The sequence below is a fragment of the Artemia sp. Qi Xiang Cuo genome, chromosome 11 (assembly GCF_049724085.1).
Source record: "Artemia sp. Qi Xiang Cuo chromosome 11, ASM4972408v1, whole genome shotgun sequence".
Taxonomy (NCBI): domain Eukaryota; kingdom Metazoa; phylum Arthropoda; class Branchiopoda; order Anostraca; family Artemiidae; genus Artemia; species Artemia sp. Qi Xiang Cuo.
In genome coordinates, this window is record NC_142804.1 from 50,928,660 (window position 1) to 50,948,850 (window position 20,191).

A 20,191-nucleotide genomic window follows, 5' to 3' on the forward strand; every position below is an offset into this window, starting at 1 on the left:
AGGAAAGACCTTAAAAGGCCTAAGAACGCACCACGAAATACACAATTATCATGTTTTGCAAGCAGAATACCATGATCAACCGAATCAAAGGCCTTCACAATATCGAGGAAAACTGAGGCCGCTTTCCAACCAGCATCCAGGGCATCATTTACGAACGTCACCAAAAACAGAACGGCCTGATCCGTCGACATTCCTCTTCGGAATCCAAACTGGGTTGAACTTAAAAGTCTCCGCGATTCTAGAAACTCAACCATTCTAGCATTTATTATCTTTTCAAAAACTCTACTTAACACTGGGAGAAGAGATATAGGTCTATAATAATGGAAAGAATTCTTATCACCACCTTTAAATAACGGAATAACTTTAGATGACTTAAAGAATTCTGAAAGAATACCACATTTTTTACACTGATGAAATAGGTACACCAAATGATCTGATACAACTGGAATTACATGCTTGAAAACTTTCAGCGAAAAATAATCACAACCTACAGTAATACTCTTCATGCTTCAAACTGTACTTTGGAGCTCCTCAACATTAATCTGACGCAAAAAAGCAGAAATATCACTAGCCATAGGTAAAAGCGGAACAAAAGACTCTTCTACAGAGGAGGAGGATCCTGTACCTGCCATATTTTTTCCAATATTTGCAAAGTGGTCACACATCTGATCAGCTGCTTCCTCCGGCGATGAGGTACAAACTGTGGCAACAGAACTCTCGGTTGGGCGGATTACCGAGTTGATTGTTTTCCAGGTCTTCGCAGGATTTCCCTCCGACTTTTTAAATTCTTCTCTGAAATATTCTATTTTAGCTTTTCAAAGTAGCTTATTCAATTCATTATTATATTTCCTTTACCTCTCTTCGGCATATGGTGGTGTATTAGCAATACTTAGATAACCACCTCCTTTTCATTATCGCAGCCATCAGTACTTTAGAAATCCAAGGTTTAACTGGTGTCTCGGTTTGAACTGACTGCCTTGACATTTTACAACATGACTTCGATATTTCATTGATATTTACCATACCATAACCAATCCATTACCATAACCATTACCATACCATTCGATATTTACCATACCATAAACAAAACTCACATATTTACATCAATTTCACTATCTTCAAGAAACTGAAACTTACATTTTTCTAATTCATTTTTAAACTGAATCAAAACATCTCCATCAATTCTCAATCGATCATTATGTGTTTTTGAATTATTACTCTTCGGTGTGCAAAAATTATTCACACACAGCAAAACACCAAAGTGACCAGAAACATCATTAATCACAACCGAAACTGAATCATACTTAATATCACAAAAAATATTATCAAGGAGGGACTCAGAATTAGCAGTAACCCGAGTACAAATATTCACCACAGGAAACACACCATAACAAGACATCACATTCAAGAATTCACGAATCTTAGGATTAGCACTCACTCTAGTTAGGTCCAAATTAAAATCACCACACACGAACAAAGGTTTATTATCCTCGGGCAGGAAGCTCATCCAGTTGCTTTTCTAGGAGCTCCAAGAATTCCTCAGTAGAACCTGACGGCGGGCGGTACACTACAACCACAACAAATTTCTGTCCCGATTTACATAATTCTAATACCACACTTTCAATTACCATTTCCTTATCTCTGGTTGTCATGGATACGACAGATTACGACACAAAAATTTATTCTCATCTAAATGACGAGACAACATATAGAACTATAACCCACGATCATACTGATCAATTTGCAAACAAAATAATAAATGCATTAAAAGTTTAAAACAAAATGGTAAAATTGCTCCACAACTATATATAAAAATTTTTCCCCCGTGGTAGCTTTTGCCCAAAGTTTTATGGTCTACCAAAATTACACAAGCAAGGCATTCCTTTAAGGCCCATAGTAGCTTGTACGAAAGCCCCAACATCCAATATTGGGAAATGGTTATGTACAGCCTTTAAACCTTTGCTTTACTCTCAAAAATCATATATATGTAATTCGGTAGATTTAGTTGTAAAACTCAAAAAAGGAAATATCTCAGAAATTCCGTAATTCTTTCTACCAGCAAATTAATGGCTTAGCAATGGGCGCGCCCCTCTCCGGGTTACTGGCGAATATTTATAAGGAACATATTGAAAATTGGGCATTAGATTCATATTTTTTTAAACATATCTTCTAGGGACGCTACATGGATGACGTAATTTCACACTGGAACTATGGAGAAAATCTGTCTGCCATAAATTGTTACTATCGGTATTGGTTTCAGCCTCGCAGTTTCATTCCTGTTCGTCTTCTGAAATACCATTGTTGTCTCGTAAATAGTTTCACTGTCACTCGATAGTTGAATTATATTCCCGAAATATCTCATTTGTTTTCAAACAAACCCACCACTAAGCTTCTATTTACCCATTCACCTTTATTTAGTTTCTCGTTCAGTCATAACTACCCCCCACCACTAAGCTTGTATTTATCCATTCACGTTTATTTAGTTTCTCGTTCACTCATAACTACCCACCCACCACTAAGCTTGTATTTAACCATTCACCTTTAATTATTTTCTCGTTCACTCATAACTACCAACCTCCCACTAAGCTTGTATTTATCAAATCACGTTTATTTAGTTTCTCGTTTACTCAGAAATACCCACCCACCACTAAGCTTGTATTTACCAATTCACGTGTATTTAGTTTCTCGTTCACTCATAACTACCCACCCACCACTAAGCTTGTATTTATCAATTCACCTTTATTTAGTTTCTCGTTCACTCATAACTACCCACCCACCACTAAGCTTGTATTTATCAATTCACCTTTATATAGTTTATCGTTATATCATAACTACCCACCAACCACTAAGATTGTATTTACCAATTCACCTTTATATAGTTTTGCGTTCAATCATAACTCCCCACCCACCACTCAGATTGCTTTTATCCATTCACCTTTATTTAGTTTCTCGTTCACACATAACTACCCCCCTAACACTAAGCTTGTTTTCAACCAATCACGTTTATATAGGTTATCGTTCAATCAAAACGAACCACCCCCCAATCAGATTCTATTTATCAATTCACCTTTAAATAGTTTTTACTTCACTCATAACTACCCACCTCCCACTCAGATTGCTTTTATCCATTAACCTTTATTTAGTTTCTCGTTCACACAAAACTACCCACCCACCACTAAGCTTGTATTCACCCAATAACATTTATTTAGTTTCTCGTTCACACATAACTACCCACCCACCACTAAGCTTGTATTTATCCATTCACCTTTATTTAGTTTCTTCTTCACACATAACTACCCACCCACCACTAAGCTTGTATTTACCCATTCACCTTTATTTAGTTTCTCGTTCACTCATAAAGTAAAATACAACGATATCAAAACAGAAATATTCAAACATAACATATTACTTTTCGTTTTGCAGTTGGTATTGTTTTTTACTTCTGCACTTCTGATAGCGGCAGCCGTGCCTTCTGCAGTCGCTGAGAATATTGATTTCAACGAGAAAATGCAGAGTTTGAACAGCCAATTGCTGACCTTAAAACAAAGCAAGCACAAGAAGTATTACAAAAAATCATACAAGAAAGGACACAAATAGGGTTAAATTTGACAGCTAATATTTGAATTTAAGTGTCGTATTTTCGTCTCTTTTTATGCGGAATTTATGTTTCATTCAAATAATTGATTCAAAATTATTTATGCATTAATAGATAAATTAAGATTAGTTGATTTGTCCAACTAAACATATCGAAGGTTTGTTTAAAGGAGGTAATAAACTAGAGGCATAGCTAGGGGGTTTCTGTGCCCAGGAACAATGTCGACCCCCCTGCATTAACGTCATCAAGTTTGGTTGAAATTCAACGGCCTATTCTGGTAGATCACAAGAAAAACAAGACTTTGAGGACCTTCTCCCCCTAAAATGGTCGGATTATGTTGAGACCGTCTGGACACTTTTCGTGAATTCCGCAATAATTCAAGTTTTGCAGGTTCAAAAAACTTAATTATGATAGTTCACCGACCAGTCTTCGGTACTTTTTCGTGCAGTATAAAATTTTTTCAAAACCAGTTTCTATAAATATAATCCGGAAAAATAAACTGCATTTTGATATAAAAAGACCTAAAATGTTTTAAGAAAACATCAGTTGAAGTTGAAACATTTGAGTTTTTTTAAGGATAGAAAATGCGCTGCATTCTGGTAAGAAAATTATTGTTATATTTACTTCTGTTTTTACTGAGATTTTGTTATATGACAATGAAATAAATAACAAGATAATGAAAAACATTCCAAACAAGATCGTACGCATCCAGCCCATGCCAGCCTTCCTATACTAAATACTTTTTGCTTGTGTACTTTTCCTTTAAAACATCTGTTCTTGTGTTATTGACGATCTTGCCCTTCCAGAAATGTCAAGTCCCCGGAATAAGTTTAATTCATTTTTGTTTACCCATAAAAATACGTACGTCTAGTTACGAAACAGCCATAATTCCGCACTAAAGAGAGTGCCATTTATCTAAGAATCATTCGGTGCATTAGCACCTCCTTCACCTCAGAAAATAATTTGATAATAAAATTTTCCGTCATAAATTTTCTTATGAATAATCTTTATAAAAATATGAAAAAAATGAGAGGAATTGAGGAATTTGGCTTAAAGTTACATTTCTTAAAAATGACTGCGCTCCCCTGTCTCCTAAAATAAAGAACACCTCATAACAACTTGGTTGAATTGACAACTTGAATATCCTTGTAACAACTTTGATTCCTGATAGCAGCTTGACGAGAGCACTACTGTCAGATAACTTAATTTTCTTTTTTTACAATTAATAACACGCATTATATTTGAGTTTTCGTATTCATGTTGACTTATAATGCATTTTTCGAATTTTATTTTGATCTGGTCAAAATGAAAAGCATAGAAAAAAATAATTTTTTTCTGTAATTGTTTTTTTTTACACCTACAATTCGTTTAATTCACAGTTGTGCATATATCATCCTTAATTATATTAAATAAAAAACAAAAAGTATTTTTAACTGAAAGTAAGGAACGACGTTAAAACTTAAAACGAACGGAAATTATTCCGTATATGAAAGGGGCTGTGCCCTCCTGAACACCTCGCTCTTTACGCTAAATTTTTTATTGTTTAAAAAATAGAGTTGTTAGAAAGTCAAACTCTAGCGTAAAGAGAGAGGCGTTGAGGAGGGGACAGCCCCTTTCATATACGGAATAATTTATGTTCGTTTTAAGTTTTAACGTCGTTCCTTACTTTCAGTTAAGAAAACCAATTTTTTTTTATTTAATTTTTGAACATTTTTGAATTAATGCAGGTTTTGATGTACATGAATAATTAAAACAAAATTTGCACATTAATTTTACTTTTATCAAGGAGGCACACTTGTGCCTCTATAAAGAGGCGACTCACCACAATGTTAAGCGATTTCAGGTCCTAGAGGTTGCAGAGAGACGGCGGCGATCGCATTTTGTAGCCCAAGCTCAAACTAAGAAACGTGCAAAATTTCATCTTCCTCCGACTTTATCTTCATGGGGTAAACTGGGCCGGAAGTTTCGACCCTCCCACCACAGCCCCCCTTTAACGTTGTCCGATTGGAGTAAAATTTAAAGGTTACACTTTCCTAGGGCCCAGGAGCTTGTCCTCGAAATTTCAACTCAATCCGATCACTTCCTCCCTGTTTTCAAAAAAACAAATATAGCCACTTAAAATTCCTTTCTCTTTTTTTTTTTTGTTATCCTCGTCTACAGGCCACAGTTGGCAACTGATCCGGGTGAATGAGGACTCATTCGAAGCAGAATTCGACCTGTTAGTGCCTTTTGATATTTTCAGACCAAAAAAATTATCCCCCGAATTTACATTTACGAAAAACCTCGTTTTCCTATAAGAGCCCGCTATAAGCGGGCTCTTATCGTTTTCCTATAAGAGCCTGCGAAAACTCGGGCTCGTTACCTATAAGAGCCCGCAAGCGATTTCCGGTCCTAGCGGTCGCAGAGAGACAGCGGTAATCGCATTTTGTAGCCCAAGCTCAAACTAAGAAACGTGCAAAATTTCACCCCCCTCCGACTTTATCTTCATGGGTAAAAGTGGGCCGGAAGTTTCGACCCTCCGACCACAGCCCCACTTTAACGTTGTCCGATTTGGCTGAAATTTAGAGGATAAGCTTTCCTGGGGCCTGGGAGCTTATCCCTGAAATGTCAGCTCAATCTGATCACTCCTTCCCTGTTTTCCAAAAACCAAATATCAAGTTTTGTGGGTATTTGCTTGCGTCAAAAATAGATTCCCCTTACTAAAAAACAATTACAATTATGTCTCTTTAGTACAGCGGTCGATACTCCAGATTGTCAGGCGGAAAACCCGGGTTCGATTCACCGTCAGAGGAAATTTTTTATATACTGAATTTAAAGTTTAAAAAAGAAACTCAGTTTCTTTTTTAAATTATTTGAAAAAAACTACGTTTTATAAAGATTTAAAGAGACTGAGTTACAAGGTCGACCCTTAAAACACCCTGTCGAGAAAGAAAAGAATAATACACAATCATCAACCAGTTAGTCAAGCAATAATAAGTAATAAACTGTACAAAAACATGGAGAAATTATTTGAAAAAAAACTACGTTTTCTAAAGAGTTAAAGAGGCTGAGTCACAAGTTCGAACCTAAAATCGTACAGGGATCAGAAGGTACAGTTGGGGGCTGCCGCCCCCAAACCCCCGCTTTCGCAGCCTTTAAAAAAATGTTAAACTGAAAGTAAGGAGCGACATTAAAACTTAAAACGAACAGAAATTATTCCGCATATGAAAGGGGCTGTGCCCTCCTCAGCGCCTCGCTCTTTACGCTAAAGTTTTTATTGTTTAAAAAAAGCAGTTGTGAGAAAGTCAAACTTTAGCGTAAAGAGCGAGGCGCTGAGGAGGGCACAGCCCCTTTCATATGCGGAATAATTTCTGTTCGTTTTAAGTTTTAATGTCGCTCCTTACTTTCAGTTTAAGATTCTTTTTTTAAAGGCTGCGAAAGCGGGGGGTTTGGGGGGCGGCAGGCCCCCAACTGTACCTTCTAATCCCTGTACGTTTTAAGGTTCGAACTTGTGACTCAGCCTCTTTAACTCTTTAGAAAACGTAGTTTTTTTCAAATAATTTGGATAAATGGCTTTCTCGAAACTTGTTGAATTTTATTTACGAACGTTTTTATTAGTAATAAATATACGTAACTTACGAATTAACTTACGTAACGAACTTCTATATTGATTGATTTTTAATACGTATATTAGGGGATTCGCCCCCTAGTCAATACCTTGCTCTCTAAGCTAAAGTATGAGTTTTGTTCTAATTCTTTAAAAATGACCCCTTAATCACAAAGGCCGTTAATTAGAATTAATAGCTCTTATGAAAGTACTAAAAAATCTTTGGCTCAAAGAGCGAGGTATTGACAAGAAGGTAAACCCAATCATATACGTAATATTTTCTGTTCGTTTTAAGTTTTGATGTTGATCCTTACTTTCAGTTGAAAAACTTGTATTTGTATTTAATTTCTGATCTTTTTCTTTAATAATGATGGCAAATCCGGCACCCCCGGCACCCCCTTCCTAGCAATGTCCCTTCCCCCATGAAAACTTCCTTCATAGAAAGATCCTCCCATCTAACCCCCGACCCCCCTACCTACCAGAAAAAATCCCCCTGAAAACGTCTGTATACTTCCCAATAACCAATACTATATGTTAACATTTGGTAAAGTTCATAACTTTCATCCCTCCTTCCGGGGACTTCGGGGGATTAAGTCATCCTAAAAGACATAGTTATTACATTTTCGACCATGCTGAACAAAATGGCTATCTCAAAATTTTGATCGGGTGAATTTGGGAAAAAATGAGCTTGGAAGGGGGCCTAGTTGCCCTCCATTTTTGTCACATAAAAAGGACACTAGAACTTTTAATTTCCGTTCCAATGAACCCTCTCACGATATTCTAGGACTGCTGGGGAAAAAACATAAAATAAAATAAACACGCATCCGTGATCTTTCGCCTGGCAAAAAATGCAATATTCCACATTTTTATTGATAGGTGCTTGAAAATTCTACTGTAGGGTTCTCTTATACATTAAATATGATTAGAGAATTTTTATTTAGGTTCCCTAATTTCTAGGGGGTACTTACTCCTTTTTGTAAAATTAGACAAATTTTCTTAGGTACTTTTACGTAACTTTTGATGGGTAAGACTAAACTTGATGAAACTTATATATTTGAAATCAGCATTAAAATCTGATTCTTGTGATGTATCTATTGGTATCAAAATTTCGTTTTTAAGAGTTTCGGTTACCATTGAGCCGGGTCGCTCCTTACTTACAGTTCGTTACCACGAACTGTTTGATTTACGTATCATATGTATGTTTATATGGTTTGCCATACCACCGAACATTATGGATGGCAGTAGGAACGATGTCCGAAAAGGGAGTAGGATCGAAGTTCCTAAGTTACCTTCATAGAATATTGACGTAATTAGTTCGAGAGATTAGAGCCGTCTTATTTTTTGGAGTTGAAGGGGAGGGGGATCACTATGGCGATTAAGCACCTACTCTCCTTTTCTCATACTCCTGGCGAAAACCTCGAATGAACAGCTCTTTCACGCCCTTTCTTTTAAGCTGGGTTCTGGGTGAGTATATTTTCCGTAGAAGGCGGAAAAATTGGTCCGCTTCTGGTTGCCTCTTCACTTATTAAGAATTTGTTTTTAAAAATCCTTAGCATTCTAAACTCAGACGTATGTAATATATTTTGTTCACAATTTAACTTGTCAAACCTTGCGGTTACGCAGTGGATTGATGTTCTGCTTGGCAATAACGGGACATAGAATTGGATTTGAGCTGCCGCAAAACTCGGCAACAGGCTTGCTGCCTATCACCACCACGCTCGCCTATTGCTGCCAGATCCTCCATGCTGCCAGGCTTAAGTACATTCATTGAATTTAGCACAAAAATTCCGACTCTTGAGAATGTTTCTTTTTAGATACTTCTCTACTTATTATGCTTTTTATGTTTGGAGTTTGTTGTCTTATTTTCGTTTGTTTATATGTATTATTTAAAACTGATTTTGGTACTTTTTGTAAGGAACAGTTTTCATCTTTTTTTTTCGCGTCGCATAATCTGTTTTCCTTCAAGAAATTTCAAGAAATTTCAAAATAACAGAAACCAGTTGAAAGACAGGCTAATGGCAGTAAACCTATCTCAGAAAGTAGCTGAGCGTGGTCAATGAAACTTTCAGAAAAGAATCCAGAACCTTATTGATCTCCTAGGAAGCTCGTTTAAGGCACCTATCTCCACTCCTTCTCCCTCCAGAGAGCGCTTACATTTGATTTATTCAGCAATCTTTGTATTATAAAAGTAACACCTTACAAATTAGATCCCCAGCTCAAATGGGGCACAGTAATAGTGTTTTGAGCCTCATACCTTTCCTCAATCCCAATTCATAAGGTTTTAAAAATCTGTAAATATATTTATTAAATTTGGGATAAAACCTTTGATATTGCTTAAAATTCGACTAAAATAAAAAGGATTACATTTTCAGAAAATGAAGCCACTAAAAAAGAGATTAAAAAAAAGAAAAATCAATATTAAGCTATATATTTTTATCAAAATTAAGGTAGATATAGACTTGTTAGTATTCAATCTTCTAAGCCCTAGAAATAAAAGGGTTGGCATAATAGCTTGACAATACCTACAAGGAGAACATTTTTAATTCTGGATTCATTCCTGAAAGTTCCGTTCACCTATCTCAACTATGTTCCAAAATAGCAAGGAACCTCTTAATTAAAATTTTCCCTAGTGGCTTTACAATTATTTCAAATATTAGTATTGAACTTAAATCTTAAACATGGTGGCTGGACTAAGTTCCCTAGCTTTGTACCTTTTGTCGAAAGTGGTATTTTTTTTTCTTCTTAGCTCTAAACTTTGCTTTCTCTATTCTTTATTTTTCCTTCTTTGCTCTAATATTTTATTTCTTTATTCTTTACTTTTTCTTCACCTTTGCTCTAATCTTCGCTATTCGTCTCCTGCAATTTTATTTTTGTTTCGTAATTATCTTGTAGTATTTCCTTGTCGGGCTGTCATTGCTTTTACTATTACTTATTTTGCTATAATGGCTTTACTAACCACTGCTATTTTTGCCTGTTTACGGCAAACTAATGAGAAACAAATTATTTGTTTACGAATTAATTAATGTATCACTATGCTTGTATTTTCTTTATTTAGTTTTATGTACCCCCAACCCTCGAAAAAAAGTGCAAGGAAATAGAAACAGAAATTATCTATAGTAAATCAGTTCATTTTTCTTTTGCAGTTGGCATTGCTTTTTATTTCGGTACTTTTGATGGCAGCAGCCGTGCCTTCTGCAGCCACTGAGAATATTGGTTTCAAAGGAGAAAATGCAGCATTTGAGCAGCCTATTGAGGACCTTGAAACTGCTCAAAGCAAGCACAAACATTCGCACAAATCACACAAAAAAAAACACAAGTCGGGTTAAACTTGAAAATTGCTATTTGATTTTAAGTGTCGTATTTTATTCTTTTTTATGCGGAATTTTTATTTCATTCAAATAAATTGACTTAAAGTATTTAATAAAACTTAAGACGAGCTAATTTACCAAACTACACAAATCAAAGGTTTGACTTATTTAGACGATAAATTAGAGGTATAGCTAGGGTTGTCAGCGTCAGCACCAAGGAACAATGTCACCCCCATCATCACTACAACAATATGAGCAAAAAACGAACTCAGTGCAGATTCCCTCTCAGAAGCTGCACACAGGATAGCCATCCGCTCTTGCCCTCTAGCTACGCCACCGTGATAAATAAGTTTCTTATTGACTTAACAAAGTGCAATACAATCCATATTGTGCATTGTAATACTCATCATTTGTAATCTGTAATATGTACTTACTTGCACGAGGGCAACTAACCAACCGATGTATTTAACGAAAAATAAAATATTCTGTCGATGGAGTATCCAGAGAGGAGTTGCAGACTCCCATTTTCCCTAGACCCAAAAGTGCGTGTTTGAATACAGGCATATGCACAGATGGTCGTATGGTGTTTATTTTACCGTTTTTACAACGCCTATATATAAATTTGGCTCTGTTTGGAAAGTGAGTTTTGCAATTAACAGTTCTAGTTTGGGTGCTCCTATTATCATAAAAATGATCTTATTTACATAATCGAATAAATTTTATTTCAGAAATAATTTACATATAAAACTTTTAGAATAACAGCTAAACCCAGATAAAACCAACAGTTCAAGTAAGGAAACCTGAGGAAACGAAGGATGGAAGGAAACCTGAAGGAAGAATTAAGGAAGCGAAGCTAAATAGATTACTTCGATTAAGGAATCCCAATATGCGATACAAAGAAAGTACCTTGAATTTTAATACAGTATTTATGTCTTGTAATTAGAGAGATCCATTTTCTTATTTCATTCAAATACGTCCAATATAAAGGTACCTAAAATCTCATTGGCCCAGAAACCCTCCATTATCTTTATCCAGCTCTAATAACACCTTAATATAACATAATTTCCAGTCCTTATTTAAGCTCGATTCATACTGACATGACTGTCAAGTGAGGGCTATTAGGAATTACATAAAAAACATTTTTTTTTTCAAATGGAGGTAAGGAGCAACATTAAAACTTAAATTGAACAGAAATTATTACGTACGAGAGTATACCGTATATGAGGGTATACGGTATACCCTCATATACTGGAGGTAAGGAGCAACATTAAAACTTAAATTGAACAGAAATTATTACGTACGAGGGTATACTCGTATATGAGGGTATACCAGACGAATACATTAAATTGATTAGTGCTATGTATGAGAGTAACACAGCGGCGATTAAGGTAAGAAATGAGGTTAGCAGCTGGTTTCGTGTTAAATCAGGAGTTAAGCAGAGTTGTTTCAAATCCCTCTTTTATATGGATCATTTTGATCGACTTTGTCTTAAGGAGCACAGAAAAGGCAGTGGAAGACCACGGAATGAATTGAGGAGGAAAATTTCTCCTGGACTTAGATTATGCTGATGATTTAAGCATCCTAGATAAAAGTGTGAGCAAAATGAATGAACTTTTAAGGTTTTGTGAGTCCAGGGTGCTAGAATAGGTTTAAAAATTAATTTTAAGATGACCCAGTCACTAAGACTAGAAATAAGTGAAGATGAATAGGTGACGCTGGGTAACGAAAAGATTGATAAGGACAGCTTCACTTACCCTTGATAGTATCATAGGCAGCGCAATAGCGCTGCCCAAGCAAATAGCGATATGGGCACAATGTATTTTTTTTATACCAGGGCACTTCGCATCGAAGAAGTTGTCGTAGAAACTTCGAAAAGAGCTCATTCGATTGGAAATTAAAAGAGCTAGTGCCTTTTTTAATAGTCGAAAGTAATTGGAGGGCAACTAACCCCCCTCCCACGCCCACAATTTCTCCAAACTCAACTAATGAATATTTTGAGAAAGCCATTTGGTTCAATGTAGTTGAAAAGTTCTGAAATTATGTTTTCGAGGAGGACAACACCCCACAGCCCTCATGGCAAGGGCTGCAAGTTATACCCTGGGGGCATATAAGGTTTATATAGAAAGGGTGATCGTATAAACTTCGGAGAAGGATCATTAGATTGGTAATCATAAGTTTTAGCACCTTTTTTAAAAAGGGGCTAGTGCCCCTTTTAATAGTCGAAAGTGACTCGAGGGCAACTAACCTCCTTCCCAGCCCCACCATTTACCCAAACACATCCAATCAAAATTATGAGATAGTCATTCTCTTCGTCCGGAAATTATGTCTTTGAGGATGATAGCCCCCCCCCCCTACATCCCTCAAGCCAAGGGTTGTAAGTTATACTCTGGGGCACAAGATGTTTTTATAGAAAGGGTGGTCGTATAAACTTTGGAGGTGGCTCATTGGACTGCTAATCAGAAGCTCTAGTACCCTATTTTAAAATGCAAAGTGATCGGAGGGCGGATACCCCCCACAAACACAAACCTCATATTTTCCAAAAATGCATAAAATGGCAATTTTAAGATGGCCATTTGTTGTCGTAAAAACTTCAAAAAAGGCTCACTCGATTGGAAATTGAAAGTGCCTTTTTTAATAGTCAAAAGTGATTGGAGGACAAAAAGCACCCCTCCTAAGCCCATCAATTCCCAAAACACATCTATTCAAAATTTGGAGATAGCTATTTTGTTCAACGTAGTTGAAAGTTCTGGAAATTATATCTTTGAGGATGACAGCCCCACAGCCCTCAGTGCAAGGGTTGTAAGTTATGCTCAGAGGACATATAAGGTTTTTGTCGAAAGGGTGGAATACACTCCGGAGAGGGCTCATTGGATTGGAAATCAGATATTCTAGTTCCCTTTTGAAGAGTCAAAGTGATCGGCCTATGTTGCATTTTCCACAAATGCATCCGATAAAAATTTTGGAATAGTCATTTGGTGAAAAATAGTCCAAAAATCATACAATAAGGCTTTTGGGGTGGAAAGACTCCCCCAGAGTCTGGAGGTAAGGTTTGTAAGTTATACCTCAGGGTTATATAAGGTTCTTATGGAAGGGGTGGTCGTGTGAAATTTAGAAGAGGTTCATTTGATTTGAAATGTATATTTCTAGTTCCATTTTAAGAGTCAAACGTGACGGAGAGCAACGACCCCCCCTCTCCTTGACATTTTGTCAGGGAAATTGTGAGATAGCCATTTTGTTACCAATAGCCCAAAAATCATATAACAGTGTCGTCTTTAGGGTGGACACAGTCCCCCAGAGCCCATGGGCAAAGGTTATAAGTTATGCACGGGGCTTATAAGGTTCTTATGGAACGGGTAGTTGTATAAACTTTGGATCGGATGAAGCTCATTTGATTGGAAGTCGGAAGTTTTAAAGCCCTTTTTAAGATTAAAAAATTAATAGAGGGCAATCAGCCCTCCCCCAAGCCTATGATTCCAAATTTTTTTTAGCTCAAGTATACACATTACAGAAAACAAAATATGTTCTAAATGTTTTCACTTTTCTTACTTTCATAAATAAAAAATTATTTAAGGTTTAAGCAATAAATATCACTATATATCAATTAAACTGACAACCCTCGGTCATATGTTTTTTTGTTTTTTTTTTTCGTTAAAGTGCAAATTATGTTTTGGTCTTGAGGAAGCACGGGATTTTTAAGCCCTACTCATATTGATTTTTGCTCGGTTTGAGTTTGACTTGGCTATTTACTGTAAATTTTTTGTTCATTTGGAGTTTCAATTATTTACTGATAGTGATTTGTGGTAGTTTTATGCTTGGAAGGTTATTTGACTTTATTTCTGCTCATTCTCGGCTTAATCGAACTCTTTATTTTTCTTCGAAAAACTTGTTTGTGGAAAAAGTTTTTTTTTTCAATTAATCATCAGTAAAGACAGTGGGAGCAGTGAAGATGTTAACAGTAGATAGAATAGCCAAGGCTTAGGGTGTTTTTTCCCAGTTAAAGAAAGTTTGGAAGAATAGGAAGATAAGTTTGCAAACCAATATTGGATGAAGTGGATGAAGAAAATGAGATGAAGATTTGCTAGATGTTTTCCAGAAATTGCCTACGGATTGTTCTGGGTACCCGACTGACTGACAGTACTTTTTTCAGTTCCTAAAATTGTTTTTACTTATTTAATTTCTGACCATTTTGTAAACAATGCCAGAAAATCTGGCTCCATCTTCGGGTACAATTCCCCATCCCCACGGAAATATCCTCTAGAAAATTCAATCCTGGTGAAAATTTACCCCGGACAACTACCCTCAACATCTCCGAGCATAAAATTGAGTCGGAAAAGAAAAAGCAAGATATACAAAAAGAATTTCGTATAGGAATTCCGGAAAATACCCCCAGTGTAAAATTTCCCCTGAAAATTTCATCTTGGGAAAAACAAACAAAAATAGAGACAAATAAACACGCATCCGTGATCATTGTTCTGGCAATAACACAAAATTCCACATTTTTCCAGATAAGAGCTTCAAACCTCTACCGTAGGGTTCCCTGATACGCTGAATCTGATGGAGTGATTTTTAATAAGATTTTTTGACTTTTAGGAGCCATTTCACCTCTTTTTAGAAAATCAGGTAGTTTTTATTGAAGATTTATCCATCAGGAGAAAATATGACTCATAACGATAAGACAAAATAACACAATACGACAGATAGGAAATACAGCCTACTATTTTTATTTTTTTTTTGTGGGGGGGGCTTATTAATTATTTTAGGACTTGAGCTTTACATCTGTAGCATTTAAATTTAAAATATGTCTATCAATACATTTTTATTAAAAAGAGAAGAAACACTTTTAACAGAATTTCAATTACAGCATAAAAAAAAGATAAATAAGCAATTTTGGTAAATTTGAGAATGATCTGCAGAAGGCTAGAAAACTAAAATATCTTGGCCAACAAAGCATAAAAATCCCTCTTGACTAGAAAACTTTTGTGGGGTCCTGTCACTGATTCGTTTCAAAACTTCAAGGGCTGTAGAGATGAAAAGAGAAAGAACAGAAAAGTAATTTCAAATAATGCCAAAAAGCTACAAACACTAGAATTGCACCCTCATTTTTAGTGTTTCTTCCCGATGTTTCTCCCATTTTGTGTGTGTGGGAAACAGAAGTTTCCCACACACACAAAATATTACCTACTTTTTATTTGGGAAACAGAAGTTTCCCACACACACAAAATATTACCTACTTTTTATTTGTATTCGCTCCCCTCTTATCCGCCATATGATTGACGAGAAGCAGACTCAGACTCTCTAAAAGTGCAACAGATTTCCTGTTCATTAATACCTACCAAAATTTAATTGATATCCAATAAGCCAGCAGTTGGCGGCTTTTGGCTTTGAGCCACATTCTGATTTTGTTTGTTCGGCAAAAAAATCAGCCGCCGAAGAAAAAAACCAAAAACGCTAAAACATCTCTTCGCAAACTCATCAACGTGAATAACTGGAAACTTGACGTACTCCTACAATTTGTATCCATAATTTCACTCCAACGTATTTTGAAGGTGTATTTATAGTTCGTTTCCAAGAAAATTTTGTGTGCTATCCGTAAGTAATATTGATGTTTTAGTATTTTATATTCTGTCTTGTATTTGACATTTAATCCGATATTTTTAGCTGAAAATTAGGGCTACAAATCGAACAGTACATCGTTCTTTTGGGTAATATTTTAGACTCTAACTCCGGATCATTCTTGGATTTTTCGCAGACGTTAAAGGTTGTTGGGCTCTTCGAACTACGAAAGTTGTCGTTCACTGCAAAAGGTCCTTCTTATGGATACGAATAACATTAATGTTACCACTCCCTTGCTGGTCGCAGTGGTCCACAAATACGCAAGACCAGGTTTTGTTCAATTAATTTCATCAGCCCTTCTTTTTTGATAATTACTACTACTACTACTAACAAATCGCTGCAGTGCCAAGCCACCTGAGGCCAACGCAGCTATGCCCGCTCCATACCAATCTGTTCAAATATCCCTCTTTACACCCTTACATTTCCCTTAAACCTTTCCTTACAACATCCTCCCGCACAATTCGGGGACGAGGCGCTTTCCGCATGGCCCTACATTGCTGGCCAACAAGGACGACCTTTAGCAATCTGTCGTCCTTCATCCGCAGAACGTGTCCTAGTCATCTCAACCTTTCTTTCATTAAAGCCCTACAAAGAGGGATATAACAACATTTTTCATAGAGCTTACAGTTTGAAACACGGTCTGTCAGTCGGGTACCAAAAATAATCCAAAGGCAATTTCACTGGAAAAAAACTAGAAATTACTCCTCCATCTTTCGGTGCACCCACGCTTCAGAACCTTGCTTGACCACTGCCATCGCTGTAGCTTCCAGTATTCTAATCTTGGTTTGCAGAATTTCTCTTCCTATTCTTCCAAGCTCTTCTCAACTGTGAAAAAAAAACACATTGGGCCTTGGCTATTCTACTTTTAAAATCTTCACTGCCCCCACCGTCTTTTACTAATTATACTACATAGGTAACTGAAGCTGCGCACTTGATCGATCTTCTTGTTACCCAACATCAATTCTAAACCATCAATTATTCCTAATCTTAGAGACTTAGCTTTTATAGCATTATTTTTCAAACCTGTTTTTACACTTAAAATCTCCAATTTTCATACATTTTGATAACATTTTCATCTAGATGTTTATTTTTTCAGCATAATCTAAATATTGTGGAGTTTTACTTCCATGGTGGATTCCGTACCCTCCCATTGCCTTTGCTGTGCTCCTTAGGACAAAGTCCATCAAAATGATCCATACAAATGGGTATAGAACGCAACCTTGCCTAACTCCTGGTTTGATACGAAACCAGCTGCTAACCTCTTTTCCTACCTTAACCACAGCAATGTTATTATCGTACTTAGCATTATTTACTTTGAGATATTTATGTGATACACAATCAGGGTTGCCACCTGTAGCAAGAAAGTGCTATTTTAGCAATATTTCATTATGTGTAGCACTGCCGCACGTCCCCAAGGCTGCTAAAATAGCACAAGAGTACTATTTTAGCACTATTACAGCCAATTTTTTGACTACATTCTTTTCTATATCTTTTCCTGTAACTCTATCACGGATTAGTACGTTCTCAAAATTTTCTGCCCATCTTTCTTTAACTCTTTCCTTATCGCTGTATGTTCCTCATTCCTATCTTTAACTGGGACAGGTCCAAATTTTCCATTCCATCTCAATTTATTAACATGCCAATACAAAATTTTACTATTACGCCGTATGGCTGCATCTTCCAGATCTTTTGCAATTTTATCCATGGCCTCCACTTAACACCCGTTTAATTCATGATATAATACTTTCTCCACTTTCTTTACATTTCTTTTATTTTCGTGTGATCTATCACTCAAATAATTCTTGTACAAGCCCGTCCTCCTTTCTGTTAGACATAATACATTTTCACTAATATTCCAAGCTGCGTTTCTTTTTTACTCTAAGACACCATCAGCGGCTTCACAAGCTATTTTCCCACAATCATTCCATTCATCTTCTACATTGTCAAATTTTAGACTCTCCAGTTTTTCTACCAGTATTATAGCCTGCCGGATGGTAACTAACCTTTCCAAATATCGACTTTAGAATAACCCTAGACACCACTAGATGGTGATCTTGACTTTTAACATCAATAACAGCACTCCTATACACCCTAGTATCTTCTATCGATCCTGCCAGTCTTCGGTTTACAACAACATAATCAATAAAATTAGCTGCCTTACTATCATATAATGTTAACTTATGGGTCATTTCATGACCAAATACCGTACTGGTTATAACCAGGTTGTTATACTTACAAAATTGCAGCAGTCTGTAGCCATTACTGGTTTATTTTCCTACACCAAATTTAACTAAGTTAGGATACCATCTAACCATATTTCTACCAACCTGGGCGTTAAAATCTCCTAGTAAAAACACCAAATTTCTATCCGAGATCTTGTCTATTTGTTTCTGAAGATGTAAGTAAAATTCATCTGAGTCACTACTATCTCTGTCAGTCCGTTCTATAGGGGTATATAATACTGTGACTGATACCCTGCATTTTTTAGGCATAAAATGAACGACTAGCATTCTATTATTAATACCTGCCCAACTTAACAAGACTTAGCAGCTTCCTTATTCATCATGAGCCCTACTGTCTATGTACCCCCTACGTACCCCATCCTTCTTGAGGAAATAAATTCTGTATTACCTAATCTCATGTTTCTTACCCCTGGGATATGGGTTTTTGAACTCATAATAAGTCAAATTCGAACCGTCTAAACTCACCAGTCAAAATGTCAACAAGATGCTAAGTTTTTAACGTTGAGAAATCCTAAGTTGCAATTTTCATCTTCTTTAAATCATTGAAAATATTTTGACCCCAGGAAAAGCAATGATCCCAGAACTAGTGCAGGGTGTGGACTAATATATCTTTACAAATCTATATACGAAGCGCTTAAGCTGGCTTAGAACCGGACAGCAAGAATTTCCTGGGACCTCCAGTTGAATTTAGTCATTGTGCAATCCTGGGCCCATCCTGGTCGCAACCTGGTCTTCCATACTTGGCGGGCTCTTCTATCAACAAGAGTCAAAATCCTGTACAAGATATCTCAAGCTTATCATCTTTGACTCATATATTTATGCCTATAAATATCATACTGCTACGGGGAAGCAGCCCATGATAGATAGCTAGGAAGAATTTTTTCTGTCCAAAAGGAATGACACCAATCAAAACAGACCAAATACAGAAGAATTATCCATTAATCAGAATCCAGTGCATATCCTTTGTCATTTACTAGCCTATATGAGCTGTCACATCACACTTTTGAATTTGATGTATCGCAATTAATAGTAAAACACTGTAGTAAGCTTAATACACAGGAAAGTTTTATCGACAAGGGAAAATAACATAAAATTTATACTCATTCAAAGCACTAAACATCCAGCAAGTCCAGTATTTCTACTGCTAATCCCTACAATCGCTGAGGCAGGGACTGTAATGCCTCATGGGCTGATTTACTTCCTTACTTAGCAAGGTTATGTGGATTCGACTGGACCAAAGGCTGGTTTTCCATAGCACATTATTTTTATGAATATTGCAAGCATAATTCTGTATTTTGCTGACTGCAGTCAGTTATACTTACCAGAGTCCACCGCTAGGCTTCAGTGTATATGTCACAGCTAGACGAAGGAACCTGCGAGCTGATCAAATCAAACAGTTCGTGGTAACGAACTGTAAGTAAGGAGCGACAAGGCTCAATGGTAACCGAAACTCTAGAAAACGGAATTTTGATACCAATAGATACATCAAAAGAATCAGATTTTAATGATGATTTCAAATATATAAGTTTCATCAAGTTTAGTCCTACCCATCACCCCCAATTACGCGCCTGAAAAAAATTGGCTGATTTTCGAAAAAAGGGGGAAAGACCCCCTAAAAGTTATAGAACCTAAATGATAATCACACCATGATATTCAACGTATCAGAGAACCCTACTGCAGAGTTTTAAAGGTCCTATCTACAAAAATGTGGAATTTTGCATTTTTTTGCCAGAAGAAGGATCACGGATGCGTGTTTATTTGTTTTTTGTTTGTTTTGTTTTTCCCAGGGGTGATTGTATCGACCCAGTGGTCCTAGAATATCGTGGGAGGGCTCATTGTAACGGAA

General features: G+C 36.4%; 1 long non-coding RNA gene across 1 annotated transcript; it reads left to right on the plus strand.

Annotated features, from left to right (window-relative positions):
* Positions 1-4,054: 4,054 nt before the first annotated feature.
* Positions 4,055-10,597, plus strand: LOC148947101 (uncharacterized). The gene is made up of 2 exons (XR_016142417.1): positions 4,055-4,194; positions 10,325-10,597. It is a non-coding gene; the product is annotated as an uncharacterized LOC148947101 (long non-coding RNA).
* The last annotated feature ends 9,594 nt before the right edge of the window (positions 10,598-20,191 follow it).